Raw genomic sequence first — 17,695 nt, 5'->3', positions numbered from 1 at the left:
ATTCCTTACTACGTAGTAATTTTTACAAATATTGAAAAAAAAACAGAAATTGGTAACCGCAGTTAAATACCCAATATACCAATAACTACGTCGTATCTGACAAAAACAAAGTCATGCATGGGTAGCCAGATCATCTAGACACACTTTCCAACACTAAACAAGCAAAAGTTTTACGACACTATTTGGCAATATCTTACGGAAAAATGACTTGGCAAAAAAATGAAAAAAAATGAAAAAGGGGCACTCGCGGTAAAATGGTCCTCGTGGTGATGAATGACATTTTAACTAAAAAAAAAAAACATGCACATGGTAGCCAAACAATCCACCATGACTTTCCACAACTGATAACCTATACAAGTTGCACCATTCTACGACAATTTCATAATACGTAATAACTTTGATAATTATGCAAACTACCCTAGAAGGGTAAACTCGGACGCGAACGACCCCGATGCGTCTCAGAAATCGGGGAAGGAGTACAGCTACAGCAATGCACATCTGGACACTACTAGAGCGTGTAGGGGAGACACCTCCTGCAGGTCGATCACCCACAAATTCAGTCACGGGGGTGAGTCACGTGAGAAAAACCTGTTTTTTTTTGACGCTCGGGGTCGCAAACGACCCACCGTACCTATCCAGGGTTAAGCATACACAATTTTATTTAAAACCTAAACACAATACAAAAATTAAAGGCTAATAGCACCTCTTGGGTTGCATGTGGCAGAGAGTGCAGTGTGGCTTCCCACCTGAAAAGGAGGAGAAGGAAAGAAGAGGAAGGAGAGTTGGTGGGGAGGAGGTATAGGATCCCACACACTTCTTTTTCATCCCCCCCTTCCTCTCTCTCACCAATTCCCCTACCTCCTTTCCTTGGTGACTTTGTGAGTTTCTCAGATTCATTCCCTCAGTGTCCCCCGCTCTTTCTCTCTCACCCAAGCTTCTGTTCCAACCAGTTTCATCCAGATATTCAGTTCTGTAACTTTAGTCTTGAGTGTAACGACCCTTAGTATTGTTGCCTCGTTAGGCGGTTGAATTGGCCAGTTTGAATATGGTGTTTGAGAGAGTGACTCTTGAAGGATTCTTTTCAGTAAGTATAAAGTGTCCATCTAAAAGGGCTTAGTCATGTTCCTCTTAAGTGAAAGTGGGTGAAATGAGTTTTGCTTTTGCAGGAACCATAAACCAGTTACTTATATAATTAAGAACCACTTATTTTGGTACAGAAGTTTCCTAATAAATATTCATCATTTTTAACCTGTGATTTTCTTTCTGTAGTTTGATCCAAGATCTAGAAATGATGGTGACAGAAACACAAGCACAAGATTTGATGTATATTTGTATGAGAAAATAAAACAGACTTTGAATGGATAAGGAAATGTTTGAAATCCTTCTCGTTTCCCAAAGGAACACAAAAGCATCGTCTCCAAAACTTTGCAAGATTTTCTTTTTAAATAAAAAGAGAAAATGAAAACCCAACCAAGGCCCTCCCCAAGTCCCACCTAGTAACGAATGATTGAAGCAGTTTCTGTTCTTGAACAAAAGGTGTCACTAGGTCCTTGAATGTTTTCATTTTCTCTTTTCATCTTTCTTTTTTTTATCAATTTATTTCATATACAGATTCACATGAATGAATAAGTTTAAACTGATAATTTTACTACTTACATTCTAACCTTAAATCTCTCTGGTTGAAAAATCTTATAATAAACTCTTTAATGAAATAAATTACATTTTAAAAGTTAACTTTTTAGTCTCCAAATTTCTTTGGTTGCCAAAATGCCACAATATTTTCAGAAGAGATAAGATACACAAAGTTATTTCTTAAAATATCATTCAAAGTCAAATGCAAGTCAAAGTCACTTCAATAAAATGGCATCAAAAGACCTTAGGGCATTTCTTGCAATTGCAATAATTGCAAAAACATTTCTGTCTAATTTCCATTAAAAATTGCACGGAAACCACAAACACCAAATTGTGCAGACAAAGACACACAAGACTTCATGGGTCACACGCTTCCATCTCTTGAGCCAAGACAACTTTCCAAAGGGAACCACAGTCTGCAGTCGACCGAATCCTATGCCAACCTCTTACACTAGACTTGTAACAAATCCTGAATAGAAGAACCATGGTATCCCCAAGCGCTTGTCAGAGCTATGCAAGGAAAACACTATCGTTTGAATATGGAACACTGTAGGCTTGGAACTGTTAAATTAGCATCTTAAATGCCTTCTAGTCTTGTACAGTGGAATGCTGTATGTAGAGAATTTGGTCACCTCTGTACAAGGACATATTTCTGAACCAACCTCAGAAACAAAAAGTATCAATGCACCAAATGAATTCATGATATATCAAATTTGTTTTGGATCATCATTAAAATCAAATGCTCTTGGAATGTCAATCCAATGTTTCGAAGAAGAAATGTACAGCATTGAACTGCTTTGTAATCCATATGCAAGGGACAGGAATGCACAGTAATTACATCTGAGTACCAACACCCACAGTAACTTCTCAAATGTTTGATCACAAAACTGAAGGAGGGATTCCAACCAATACCTTATAAGTAGTTGCTCTTGAAAATACCATATGTCAATGCCCTTCAGTTACTTCCCTGCTGAAATTTTGAACAATCTATTCCTTCACGGTAGACAAATACAAAATCCATGAGGGAACTGTACAAAAGACTTTACTACAAAACACGGTCATCAAGTTACCAATATCGACATAAGCCTGATTTGTGCAACTAAAGTGGAAGAGACAGACTAATCAAAAAGCCTTTTTGAACGACATACAAAGAATGTCTTTGAGAACACTAGATAATCACTTCTTTCATTTCCATAAGAGTATAGGTCCGGCAAAGAATAGGCCAAACGCCAAACTTGTCCAAGATGTCTCGCTGACATCAGACAGGAGACAAAGAGTGTCGTGTATTGAAAAACATTTTGGACTTTTCAATTCAAAATTGGAGTTAGATCATGAAGAAAATGTCATATCCCAAATAATAAGAGATGATAAATGTAGTTTTCTAAGTTGGTTCCACACACATATGAGGCTGCGAATGTGTGAGGAAATCAAGGAACGACATTTTCTCAGTTTCATGAACAACTAAAATCGACTTTCCAAATGTCTATTGGGAGAGAAAGACAAGAGGAACTTCTAATTGCAATAACTCTCAAACATCACAGCTAAGCACAAACCAACTGAATTGAACCAGCTAAGACGACAAAATTATATAGAATATCCCTAGCAAATGTTGTATACATTGATAAATACTCTGAAGAATTGAATCTATACTACTCAAATTACCTCAGAGCCTGAAATGAACTATAGGTTCTTAAGTACCTTCAATTTGAAACACAGCTTTCCACCAACCAAAATGACTTAATAAATATAAAAGAATAAATATCCCGTGTATCACCTCCTCTTTTTGTGTTGCTATCATCCAAGACTGCAACAATAGTGCATTTGGTATTCTTAAAATACCAGATGCATAACAAAGACACAGATGATCATAAAGAATGACTAGGTGTGGATGACACCAATATTTGATATCCGAATAAAGACGTCACCCAAGAACCTCAGTGTCACCTTCAATGTTGTTCCATTTAAAAAGAAAGTATAAGACAATTCACTAGAATGACTTTATGATTGACAAGTTCTACAGAGACACTTCTTCCCCCAGCAATACTTCCTTTCAAAGGATCCTTCTCTGTGACCAATTAAAAATAGCAAAAACTCAAACTCAAAATTAATTCTCAAAGACACAAGGAAAAAAAGATAATAAACTTATTATCAGAAGCTCGGCACAAAAAAAGGATGTCTGCCAATAGAATCCTTTTGGAAAGAACCAACAAGAAAAGAAATTCCTTTTGAAGAGTAGATGGAGACAAACAGCATTCAAAGATAATGTCCTCAGTATTTCAATTCAAAATGAATATAGTCATTTTCTTCTGGGGTTTCTATAGCTGGATGTCCAATGACTAACTTTTTATAGCTACAATTCTCTTCGCTCATCAAAGAACGAAAGCCCCACTAAAGCCTACTTTACTTTACAATAATATAATAATATCTAACCAGAGGGTCAACTTCAGTTAAATGACAAAGGCAGAAGATCCTAACCAGTCTTTGGATTAATAAAGTCAATAGATTAGAAAATTAAAATTAATAAGAGGATGCAATTAATATTCTTTATGGAAATAGAGGAGATTCCTCTTTGGAAACGTCCAAACAGAAGAACAAAAAATAATTTCTATCATTCCATAATTGTTTTTAACCAAATAAGCTCTCATGAAATTGGCCTACGGAAGTCAGACTCCAAAGACTAGTTTTCTTAAAACTTAAAACCTATATTCCAGGAGAAAAAGATGATACGACAAACCTAGAGAGGATTTCTTTGAATGTACAAGGCATAAGTGGAGCACCCTCATCTTGAAAATAAATCCTCAAAAGAATTTAAGAGACGAGGAGGCTTGTCAAGGCAGTACAAGACACAATTGCAAAGTGAGGTAAAGGGAAGTATATGAACTCTAGTACAGAGCACACTTACAAAGTAATTTTGTATTACAAACTGCATGAAAGAGAAGTAATGTGAAAAGATGCCATCATAAACAATATTTCAATTAAAAATAAATATAAGTTCTGGTCTTTCTGCACACAGATATCCAATGACCAATTTTTTATTGCAATAAATTTCTTCTCTCATCAAAGAACAGAATTTCCACTAGAGCCTAGAGAAAGTAGGACTTGGTAGCCAGGAGGTAAAACTACCTTACCTTATAAATAATATTAATAATATTTAACCCGAAAGTGCCAATCCTCAAAAGTCAACGGAGATTCCATTTCAAATTAGTATTAAGAAAAGAAGACCACTGATTAGCAGAATAAAATTCATGCAGTTTTTAACCACAATTTAGTAGATACAAATCATAATTATTCTTGCAGCTACTCAGGTTAGGCAAATAAATTCTAGATGAAAATAGAGGAAAAGTCTCTTTGGAAACTCCCAAACCGAAAAAAATCTTTCCATCATTCCAAACTTGACTTTATCCAAGTACAAAAAGCTCTTGTGAGAACAGAAACCAGAGTCAAAGGACTATACAAGATTTCTTAAACTTGAAGCCTCTGTTATAATTCAATGCTCAAAAGCTTTAAAGAGATTTGAGGAGGCTTGAAAAGGCAGCATAAGAAACAGCTGCCAAAGAAAGGCAAAGGGTAGTACATGAATTTGAGTACAGAGTACACTTGCATATCCAATTTAAAGTCTTTTAGTATTACAAACTGAATGAAAGCAGCGTAACACAAAAAGTTGCCATCATATCCAAATAAATGAATCATATATGGCATGTATCACAATGTTCGTCTTTTCTAATAAAATGCAACAATCCTTAGCCGTCCTGTTTACTCTTTATATAAAATACCTTTCAAAATCAGCAGTATGTTTCTGTAAACATTGGTTGAGTAATTGGTTCCTCTAGGTACTTTCATTAACCTTTTTGCTGTTCTTGCAATCTTTCAACAAAGGGAAATGTATCTAATCTAAGGAAGTTTGTTTACTAAGAGACATTTAAGTTTGTTCAAATAACCAAATATCTGGTAAGAATCAGCAGTTTTATTCACTTCCAGAGGTACATTGTACAGGTCTTTAAATCTAAACTGTAGATGGAAATAGGAAGGTCGTCATCTCATTTGATTCTGAGGTTCTTGAAGACAATGTTCCTCTAAAAACTTAGGCATTTTATTAATGCATTCTGGCTTAGGAACTTCATCCAGATGCTGACTTGTCCAAACACCAAGACCTGCATCAACACTTGCAACATACCAGTGTTGTGCTGGTAATTGGAATACACAACAGTCTTAGTGTTAGAGAGAGAGAGAGAGAGAGAGAGAGAGAGAGAGAGAGAGAGAGAGAGAGATATGCTCATTCATTGTTTTTTTTTCTGTGACTACAGACAAGTGGTCTCGTCGAAATTATCTAAGAATCCCAATAGAAAAACTTTTCAATTGAGTTTTCTCAATCATGAGATCAAATCACAACAGATCCAATTTATACTTTCTCTCTGAAGAGGAATAATGTCTCTTCATAGTTTTGAAAATTTAAACGAGATTCTTGTCCTAACTGTTTTCAATAACAGTTTTTGACAAGTTATCATATAAAGTTGTTTTGAAAATGAAATAATAAAATTACTGGAAAAGGAAATTCCAGGACTTCATCTAATCCGACTTATCAGAAACAAAAATAGAAGGAAAATAACTAGTGACTTTGCCACAAAACAACTTACTTTCCTAAACTCAGAGGCTAAACAGAATTCCTAATTTTCTCAGCCTCAGAGAAAACAAGAAAGAGGAAAAGACAAAAATGGTTAAGGGAACTTGATCACAAAGGATGAGACAGACCTTTCTGCCTCTTAAAGTAAGGAAAGTTGTACTTTAGGAAAAGCAGAATAGATTTCCATACGGTGGAATTGTCTCTCGAAAGAGGGCCACCAGTCTTAGGAAACAGGAGAGAAATATGACCAATCAAAGATATAAGCTTATTTAGACATTTCCATTTGTTTTAAAAATACTTCCAGCAATTGAGTAACAAAAACCTGTTTTTTTAATTGATGTTCCAACAGGGTTCGGAGGAACAGTGTTGCTATGGCTCAGTGGTGAACCGATTATTATTATTTTCTCCTGCTTTTTATCAACTGAGATGTACAGTAGTTGTTTCTCTTTTTTATTCAAAAAGGACATTCTATTATGAGTAAAGTTCCCCCCCCCCCCAAAAAAAAAGGAAGGCTCTTTAGAATTATTCAATGGAACTGTGTTGATATTTTGAATACTCCATCCTTATATAGAATAAGAATACAGTGTAGCTTGTATTCTTAAGTCCATAAATAAACCTAGAGAGTTTATTTCTATAGACATCAAACCGCATTCCAGTCAGATATGAGTATTGGAATAGAATTGTAAAACACTTGAATCTCAACTGTACAATTAAACTTTTGAGTCTAGAGTCTAGATTGTCCAACTACTGGTTGTTTTGTCTGAAGAGATGATAACTCTTCTACCATTTCTCGATTATTTTCTCATATTTCATTCTTGATCATTTCTGTCTTCAAAATGCAATTTATAAAATTTTCAATTCACCAAAATCAAATCACATTCTAAAATGTTTCCTTGAAATGCCTTAACATAATTTGCAAATATTTTTCTCCATATTGTATCTAACTTTCCAAGTCAGAGTTATAGATATTGCAGTTATTATCTTCACCAGTATTTGTTCATACCTTTATAAGGTTTAAAAACTTTAAATTTTGTAATTCCATTGAATCATTACTTAAGAAGTGATCTGACGATTGAAAATAGGAGATCACAACATTCTCTTTTATGAAGGCGAGAGAAAACACTAAAATGGGGGTATACGATGCTTAATTTCTCTCTCCCACAGTCCTCCGTACTTTACTCTCTTTGAAGCGTCAATTTGAACTTTAGGTTTTGAATGGCATTCTGCCTATTTCATACAGTTGTCTTTGGCCGCCTCCCACAGTTATGTACCTTTAACTCGGCACTGTGCCCTAATTCACTTCTCATTTCTAAGGACAAATCCTGCCGATTCTTAAGAATCAACTTAAATGTTATGTTCAACCGTTTTAGATTGATAACAATACATAAACACTGACGACTGTGGGAAAGTGGGAAGGACCTTGACATAAGGTCACGATTTATCCCTTACAATGAAATGCATAGGATTAAAATAACAAAATTTATGCTAAATCCCAAGTACTGGAACTAGTGAGATCAATCAATTTAGCAAAGCAATGGTTTTTGTGGAAATATCTTTTCCACTATGTGGATAAACACTTGCATCAAAGGCAATGTCATCAAGAGCCAAGACTTTACAGGATGTCTTGAAACCTGTTGGATATGCATTCTATGATGTCTATTCTCTCTTTACTGCAGGTTTCATTACTTGAAGGTGATCAGCTAACTGAACATTGAAGCAAGGTACAATTTACTCCTCTTGGAAGGTGAGAGGTGATCCTTAAACGGGGTAGCAGTGCACAATGCTTGCTTTCTCTTTTCCCACAGTCCTCGGTAGATTAGGCTCTTTGAAGCATCAATTTGAACCTTTGGCTCTAAATAATCTTCCGATATCTGAATTCTGTCTGGTTGCATTTGGGCTCCTGCCACACTTAACTGTGTAACTTCTCCAACTTTGCATTTCTCCAGTGCTCAATTCTTATTTCCAAGGACGGAGCCTATAGACTCCTATCAACCCAATCAAGTGGTCCATTCTAGTGTGACAGAATACCGTAATAAAATTCTCAACTCAATTCCAACAGTGGAAGAAGGAGCAAGACCTTGACATAAGTCCTAATCTATTGCATATCATGAAATGGATTTGACTGGAGATGAAATTTCTGCCAAAGGCCATCAGAAATTTAATGAAAGAATAAATTATTGTGAAAATCTCTGACACAGTATCTGGAGATGAATAACAGTTTCTATGGCTGAACTCAAACAGCAAGCCAACTCTCTATACCATAGTAGAAACTGCTGCTTAAATTCAAAGATATATTTTCAGGTTATTATCCCGTTACATCTCTAAAATCAACTCTGCATTCATGAAAGTCACATTTCTGATATCTCACCAAAGCTCGGTAGGAATGAACAAGTGTCGGACACTTAAGAAAGTGTTCTTACTGGCCCTAGTCTCGGTGAAGAGAGTAGGCGAGTTGCATGGAATCTTATATGCCATTAATCTATCAGAGGGACTGAACAAGGTACCGATGACCTTCGTACCTGAGTTTATGGCTAAGGCGTCCTTCTTCTCTCTCTCTCTCTCTCTCTCCACACTTGTGTCGTTCTTAATAAAACAGTGAAGCAGTTATTAAGAGCTAGAATTTTACAGTAATAAAATCTGCTTTTTATTTTGTCCATTCTCTCTCTCTTCAAACTTTTCTTGGGAGTCCTTATTCAAAACTTGGAAGAGTAAACTGAAGAAATTTTCACAGTGCACTAAATTTCTCTCAGGACTTCAGCCAAACATTGTGTTCTGTTTGCAATAAAAAGTTTGTATATTTATCATTTCCATCTATTGTTCAATTCTAACCTTTTGGCTTTAATTGTTTCGAAACATATTGGGCAGAAAGATAATAGTTTTTAATTTGATTCTTTGTGAATAACATCAACAATTATCTTCCAAAAATATGGCAACACAATATCGATCATTCTTCAGATGCAACAAAATGCATTGGAATAAGAATGCGTAAGACAAGGCTGTCAACGCAGCAACTAGACGAGACAAAAGCCCAAACATCCAGAACCTCAAATGTTCCTGAAACAAAATCAGGAAAAGGACAAAAGCCTTTTTTGGGATACCGTGAACAGACACAGTAATCCCTATAATTCCTCCCAAGGTCCATAATCATCAAACAATGCTTCCAAAATTTCCAGACATCTGGAAACCCACCTTCCAGTGCCATAGCAAAGACAAGAACAAGAAGACAACATGACACCCCTATCCAGAATTTCCTACAGGGTCGCAAAGGTCTAAACGGCCCTACCTACTGTGGCCCGCCCTGTACGGTCCCCTTGGAACCAAGAGATCTAAACGCACCCGCAATATCAATGCGTCTGTCTGCACAAATGGTGAATACAGTTGACGTGTAATCCTAATGACAATTGAACAGACCTTCCATTCAATTACTGCAGCATAAGAATGCTGTACACAGTCTTTTAAGACCATTATACAAAAGTGGCTTTTACATTTCATGTGACTCTTACTTAAATGATACTTTACATTTCATTCTGCATCTCAGTTCAACTGAAAATAAGTGACATCTATAACAGCAAAAGAAATTAAGAATTTTACAGTGAAATTTAAAACAATATTACCATTAAGTTTTTAAGATATATCCAATTAAGACTTGTAAATATTGTCAACCAGATTTCATTTGTCAGATTATAAGTAGTAATTACAATCTTGCTTCCCAGTTATAGGAGACAGAACACATATTCCTTCATAGAAACCAGAAGTATTTCAAACAAAACCTTGAAAGTGTTAAGCACTACATTTCAAGTCATATTTTCTCATACAATATACATCAAATAATGTGCATAATCATTTCTACATTTGCTTAAAGAACAGAAAAAATACCACACATAAAAACTGAAAAATATTCATCAGAAAAGTTATGTACTGAAATAACTGGATCAAAATAATGAAAGTAACAGGGAAATGGTTTAGACAAATGCAATACTACAGTTATTCACTTTCTCTTATCAAGAACATTAAAAGCCTTTTTACAAATAAACAAACTTACTGGCAAGAACTATTTAAGGTTTACTCTTAAACAAAATATTCCTTCTTGCCAATTTAACTAATGAGGCAATCGTCACATTTCAGACCAAAGTTACAGAACTGAACACCTGGAGGAAAATGGTTGAAACAGAGACTTGGGTGAGAGAGAGAGATAGAGAGACACTGAGGGAATGAATCTGAGAAACTCACAAAGTCACCAAGGAAAGGAGGTAGAGAGAGAGAGAGAGAGAGAGAGAGAGAGAGGGGGGGGGGGACGAAAAAGAAGTGTGTGGGATCCCATACCTCCTCCCCACCAACTCTTCTTCCTCTTCTTTCCTTCTCCTCCTTTTCAGGTGGGCGGCCACACTGCACTCCCTGCCCCATGCAACCCAAGAGGTGCCACAAGGCAAAGTAAGTTTAAAATCTTTCCAAATTCTGTTGGGAAAAAAGGTTCATAGTTAAGAATCCACAATCTTTCACAAGAGATGACGTACTACAGGTATTTAACATCGATAATACATTCCTAATGGCTGAATATGATCCAAGATTAAAACCTGCAGGTTTTCAATAGAAAATGTTTATAAATATTTGTAAAGGAACTTGGCACTAGCAAAGGATTTTAACAGATTCTGACTTCTGAAACTTGATAACAATATCAAAATGACATTTTAACTTCAACAAATGTTCAACTACTTTTCTCATTAACAATTTTGCTACAGAATTTTTATGGTCAAAGATTTGCAAATGGAATCTGTCATTAATTTCATTCTGTCTCGTCATTTTAAATAGAAAATTTTCTTCCTGAAGTTTCTATAAAATTCAGTATAAAAGTCAAAATATTTATACTAAAGTTTTATATTCTAAAATAAGTTCAATGTTCCCCACATATTTTTTGACATCTGTTTGAGAGATGGAGAATTTTCTATGAAATAAAATGTGAAATACTTTTTTCTAAGTAAAAAAAAAAACAATTAAATATCTAAATAGAAGTGATACTGAAAATGTGTGAGAGAAGTAATTAAAACTAGCAGTGTCAAAGACCACCTAAGCTTCAAGCAGCGTGAAAAACCACAGCAAGCATTAGTTGCAAAACAGATAAGATGTGATTCACTGAAACAAGAGAGGAGCTGAAAGTAAGGGACAAGTTTAGTTGGAGATACAGGGCGACCCAAAAAAATGTCACCCGTGAAAATTGTTTAAATATTTCATGTTTATCAAGAGGCTTTGCAAGAACGGTTAAAGTAGAGCAGTTTCTAAAATGTCTTGGACAGTTCAAGAAAAGACATTCTGTGTAGAATCTTACTTTGAGACAAAACCAATGGTGACTGAGTAAGCTCCCTCCAAGAGAAAATTTCAATGTTGTCAATATCCAGAAATAAAACAATGTACAGGTGGGTCCAGAAAATCAGGGCCCATAGAACAATCTTAAACTTGGACGTTAAGGGCAACAGAGCCGCTCATTCTGGTCGGCCCAGGAGTTCTCGATCACCAGTCAATTTTGATGCTGTCAGGGACTCGGTTGATAACAGTCCACGCAAGTTGTTAAGACGTCGCAGCCAAGAACTTGACTTTTTCGGGAGTCCATAAGAAGGATCTTAGTGCAGGATCTGCACTTGTACCCCTACAAAACCAAGATTAAACATAAACTTACTCAAGAGGACATGGAAAAGCTTGTGGTGATGTGTCAATGGTTCTGCGACAAGATTGATGAGAACCCAGACTTGTTGGAGGATGTTTGGTTCTCTGGTGAAGCTCATTTTCTGTTGTCTGGAGATGTGAACTCAAAGAATTACATCTTCTGGGGGACAACCCCAACAGAAGATTGTCTGCAAAGGCCACTGCACTCCATCAAGTGCACTGCATCAATTGCAATATCAAAACATGGGATCATTGGTCCGTACTGGTTTGGAGACCAGAATGAATGGTCAGTCTCGATTAATACTGAGCACTACGCACTAGTTGTGAAGAAGTTTTGGGCAGATGAAAAGATGTTGTGAAGGATGAACAGCAGTTTCAACAGGATGAGGCAACTCCCCACACTTCAAATGACTCGTTGGAATGGCTGCAGGGACACTTTGGTGATAGTCTCATCTGTTGAAGGTGTGATTCTGAATGAGCTTCATACTCACCAGACCTTAAACCCCAAGATTTTTATCTGTGGGGTTATCTCAAAGACAATGTCTATCAGAACCATCCCAAGACTATTCCTGAACAGAAGAGGGCCATCCCAAGACAAATTCAGGGCAATGCCAAGAAAGGAGTTTGTTAAGAGTTACTGACAATATTGCATGTCGTATCCAGGTGTGCTTGCAACGCAGAGGTGCACATTAGGAACATATCATGGAATGAAGATAAAACAAAGACTGTTGGATATTCATGACTGAATCTTGGAGGACATGTCAGGCATAGACTGAAGTTGATTTGCACTAAATATGACTGGATTGCAGAAAGCATTGTGAATTTTATTAACTATTCCATTTATGGCATTTTTTAGGGGGGTCACCCTGTATGAAGTAATTGACTGAAACAAGAGAGGAGCTGAAAATAAGGGACAAGTTCAGTTGGAGATGATATCAAGAAGGTAAGCATTGGAAATCTTGGGTAGTCTATTACCATTCAGGAGTCTCTCAGTTGCCCAACAGGAACTTGTAAAAAGTTAGAACTGTAAAAATGCAATTTGGGAACTACCTGATCCAAACTGATTACAAATATATATAACATCATCAATAACATTATGATACAGTAATATATATTAATATTCAAAACTAATTGTGACTGACGCTTGCCTTTAAAAAAATTCTGTTCCTCACTGATGCAATAAAAAGAACTTTGAAAAATAATATTAACTAAAGCATCATTTCTTTGACCATAAAAATCTGCTGGAAACAAAAAGGATCTTGATAAAACTGTAAATGAGAAAACCTGCAAGTTAATATTCTTTGCCTGGATAACCACAAGAGCCACATTTCTGCTCTATAGGGTCAAGGGAATCCCTCTGCCTATTTTCTAGCATCATTTAGACCAATAACTTCCCAAATAAGATACTGGAAACAGACAGAGCAACCCAACTTATGCTAAAATTATTGTAGACAACGCCACAATAAATGACCTATTTCTTAATTCACTTTATACTAAAACTGATGGACTCAACACATAACTATTTTCTTGAATCCTTTAAACCAATAATCTGCCAAATAATATATTGGAAACAGACAGCAATGCTAACCTTACAACAATCCATCTCTAACTGGGAAAATATGACTAATTTTTTCAGTAATAACCTTTTGATAAAGGGATGATAATATAAGTAATGCTTAAAAGACTGTCCAGAGTATGAGGCTGTTACCATCGAACAAGCTGATGCAGTTATCAAGAACACAAAGAGACCAATATTCTAGCTTTTGAAGACTTAAGAATAAGAAATAATGTAAACTACTTTACGCTTTAAAAGGAACTAAAATGTCTAGAACAACGTAATCTAACCAAGATAACCATTTACAAGTGACTCCTTTGTTTTCATTCAATCGTAGTTTGACTTATCAAGTCTGTATCTAAAACAGCATCATCATTTTCTACCTCTTCTTATTTTCCATTAAGGAACTCTCTGTACTGTATATTATATCATTAACCTTTTACTGATATCCAAAAAGCTATTCTCTGGAACCCTAGAAATATCCTGCACAGAATATCATTCAAATTAAACCCTGATTTGATAAAACACAAACTTTGAATCCTTCACAGCTTAAGGAAAGGTGAATCTTCAAACTTAAATACTAATAGATATAAAAAACTAAGTTACCTAACAAATCATGATAACAACATTCAATTGTTTATGTTCCCCTATTTCTAAATCAGTTCACATCAAGTGAAGATAAAAGTGAAGTTTCTCTGAAAATAGTTTTTCTCATCTCAGAATTTAACAGTTTAACAAACCACAGTTTCAAACAAGACATTTTTGACAGAGTTGGTTCATGATCAAGCCAAATTAGAAAGACAATACAGTAATGGAAAACCAATTGAAGTGGTCAGACGGACAGGAAGTCATTAAGCGATAGTTATGAAAGAAGATTAATTGAATCATTAAGTAATATTTCAAGAAGACACTAATTGTTAGATTCAAGTGGAGGACTTGAATGTACAGTCATCAGGAATTCCTGTATCTGTACTTCTATAAAAGTATACAGAAGTTTTGCAGTAATATTAAATGACTGTATCTTCAACAGGAAGAAGACTAAGAGGCCAGTAAAACTAAATAGAAGGAAAATGAGGCACACTGTCACAACAGACCTTGGCAATGGGTCACATTGAGAGCCTGTAAGTTAACCAAGGGAAAACTTGAGCCCAATTCTCAAAGGTTCAGGTTTAAGGGTTTGTTATGAGTTGAACCTTCTCGCAGTGGAACCTCCACAAGACGAGCAAGAGAGGCTGCTTCAATCATCTTCAACAATATCCAAGTTTTTTCTCACCCAAAAGAATTTTCTGTCTTTTTCCACGCACACACACACACACTCACTCACTCTCACTCTCTCTCTCTCTCTCTCTCTCTCTCTCTCTCTCTCTCTCTCTCTCTCTCTCTCTCTCTCTCTCACACACACACACACACAAACACACACACATTTACTGTGCTTAAAACTGTGGTTTGCCTATACAGTACATTTAAATACAAAACAAAATAGTTTTCTGAGACCAAATGCTAAATCCCTAAACTAAACTTAACTCTAAAACACCACTGACAGAATCATATCCATTTACTCCAGAGGCAATACACTGCAATGCTTCAAGTCTCGGTACTGACTAAATATCCTTACATTGTATAGACTGAGTCACATGACTGAGAGAACACAACCTATGAGAGACTGTCGAGAGAAGGTCCCTAACCAGAAGGCATTGTCTCGAGAGTAAATGTGTAACAACATACCATCATTTTACAGAAGGTCTTCACAGATGACTACCTTCACATCTTACTAATACCAACAGTGACAGACCAGTCAGGAAATAGGAGAGCTGGTTGAGAGCTTAGGAGGTTTGAGTCAGTAGTCAGTCTAACTCATAAATAATTCTAATAACAAAATTTGATGGTCAAAAAGAATAAGTTGTTTGAAGTTTTAGTTACAGAGGCTCCTAAGTCCTCATAGGATTGGCCGGGAGAATTTGTGACTAAAAATAATCTTAATTTGAAATATAATTCTTTAGAAATCTATTGAAATAAGATGAATATTCTAGTAAAATTCCTTAAACGGACTCATCAACAAACAATCACTGAAAAACATTTGATAAATTCAAAGTTCTAATGATTTCTCAAAATCAATTTCCTCAATGCTTCCCTTCCAATACCTTAGATCACATACCCCAACATTAATAATGATAATATTAAAAGATTCAACTTATTTAATTTTGCATGAGATTTTCAAAGTCAAAACTTGATGAAGGACTTCTGAGTCACTTCCAGAATCACTGAAAACATCAGAGGGGAATTACTTTTACAGATCTAAAATGTCAAAACTCTCGATTTAAAAACTGGAGTATTGTTGGTAAAGAAATATTAACTTTTTTATTCAATGAATTCTACTAAATCCAACTGAGAAATCCATAGAAATTGAATTGATCTATCAACGCCTCAAATTGTATGGGTCAATTTATTCTATAGGTTCAAGGCATCTAAGCATTTACCAATGGATTTTTATATGTTGCATAACAGCCCTCCAAACTTGGTCAAATAACTTTATAGTATAATTAATGGATATCACAATCTCTCACATTATAAACTGAATACTATAGATTTTTTAAATCTGACCTCTTTTTCGGAATTTATAAATATTGTTTCTAACACAGAGAATTGAAGCCTTACTGGGAAAGCTGATATGAACCTGATACGGCAGCTTTAGTTACAGCCTCACTGGAGTCCAGAAGTTTTGTACCCTCTGGCAAAATTACCCACACAGACATTATTTCCAAAGTCAATATGTATGAAACTGTATTAAAATATCATTAACTTTAAAATAAACCTGTAAATGGGGGCACTGAACCCTTAATTTGGAAAACATCTGTAATCCTGACTGGTCTGACACCATTGCTGTGTAAAAGTTAAGACTTTTGTAAGTATTTTAAAATTTCCAGATGTAAAATGAATCAAACTACACTAAGAACTAATTATATGTGGCTGAGATGGAGTGGTCTGGCTGGAATGTTCTGGAATCCTGGTGCCACAGACAGAGGATGTTAAGGCACCAAATTTCCATCAGTCATGGAAAAATCTGATTTAAAGATTGTTTGTGGTGACAATCCAGAAACAGGATTCACTTCCTGTAAGAGAAAATAAATCCATGAATAAAACACTCTTTGGGGTTAGTTGCAATAATCAATGGAAGACAGATTTCCAAAAATGCTTAAGGATTAATTGGAAAATGGTCTAGACTATTAATAAAAAGCTTCAACATTTACTATCGTTAACGTATTTATCACTTCTTCATTATTACTACCCTGGCTACAACCCTAATTGGAAAAGCAGGATGCTACAAGCCAAGGGCTCCTACAGGAAAGTAAACAAGTGAAGAATAAAAATAGAGAAGTGTTCAATATATTATAAATGATATATAACAAGAAGCATGATAAATTATATTAAGACCAGTAACAACAATAAAATGACAAATTCGTAGACTACCTTTTGGGTTGGTGCATGCGCCTGTTCTTCTTGATACTACGGATTAGCTTCTCAGCTACGCTGAAAGCACAACTTGCTAAGCTAATGAAGTTTTATTTTTTTTTTCTTTCTGTGGATACAATGTTTCGATGTTTCACCGTTTGACCTTTTATACAGGCAATGAATCAGTCTGACTTGATAGTATTGTTTTGTGCCGTTCTAAATTTGATCTTCCGTAAACGAATTGGCCATAATAAACATTACTAGGAAATGCTCTCTCTCTCTCTCTCTCTCTCTCTCTCTCTCTCTCTCTCTCTCTCTCTCTCTCTCTCTCTCTCTCTCTCTCTCTCTCTCTCTCAATCGAACTAAATTACCGCTTAGCTATTTAATAGGGTTATTACTTTCAGCGTAACTGAAATGACGAGCCATTATTTTTCAACGAGGGTTAACTACCTATACCGCTAGTTAGCGGGGGTAGGGGAGGGTAGCTAGCTACCGCCCCCCCCCTCACACACCTGTGATTGAGCTCACTTTGCTTGTAGGTAGGACTTCAAGGGGGATAGGGCTAACGGGCAAGTTTGTTTAAATAGCTAAGGTTTGCATAGTTAGGAAAAATTCAAATCATCTATGAATTTGTCATTTGTTCCGTAACTGGAATACAAATCTCTATATTCAATAGGGTTGACTCACAAATTAGGTAGGGTGGACGTCCCTGCCAATCTGGCTTTTGGCTTTACCCGGGAGCTCCTTATCTGAGTATGTCATTACTAAGAAATAAGGAG

General features: G+C 35.8%; 1 long non-coding RNA gene across 2 annotated transcripts in view; it reads right to left on the bottom strand.

Moving 5' to 3' along the window:
* Positions 1-892: 892 nt before the first annotated feature.
* LOC137618703 (uncharacterized) overlaps positions 893-17,695 on the bottom strand; it is a 313,464-nt gene continuing 296,661 nt past the window's right edge. For both annotated transcript variants that reach the window (XR_011039805.1, XR_011039806.1), the window contains one exon: positions 893-16,576. This is a non-coding gene — a long non-coding RNA (uncharacterized lncRNA). The remainder of the gene's footprint in view (positions 16,577-17,695) is intronic.

This window comes from Palaemon carinicauda, chromosome 25 (genome assembly GCF_036898095.1).
Source record: "Palaemon carinicauda isolate YSFRI2023 chromosome 25, ASM3689809v2, whole genome shotgun sequence".
Taxonomy (NCBI): domain Eukaryota; kingdom Metazoa; phylum Arthropoda; class Malacostraca; order Decapoda; family Palaemonidae; genus Palaemon; species Palaemon carinicauda.
Note: the sequence above shows the minus strand (reverse complement) of the source record. Positions and strands in the feature narration are given on the sequence as shown.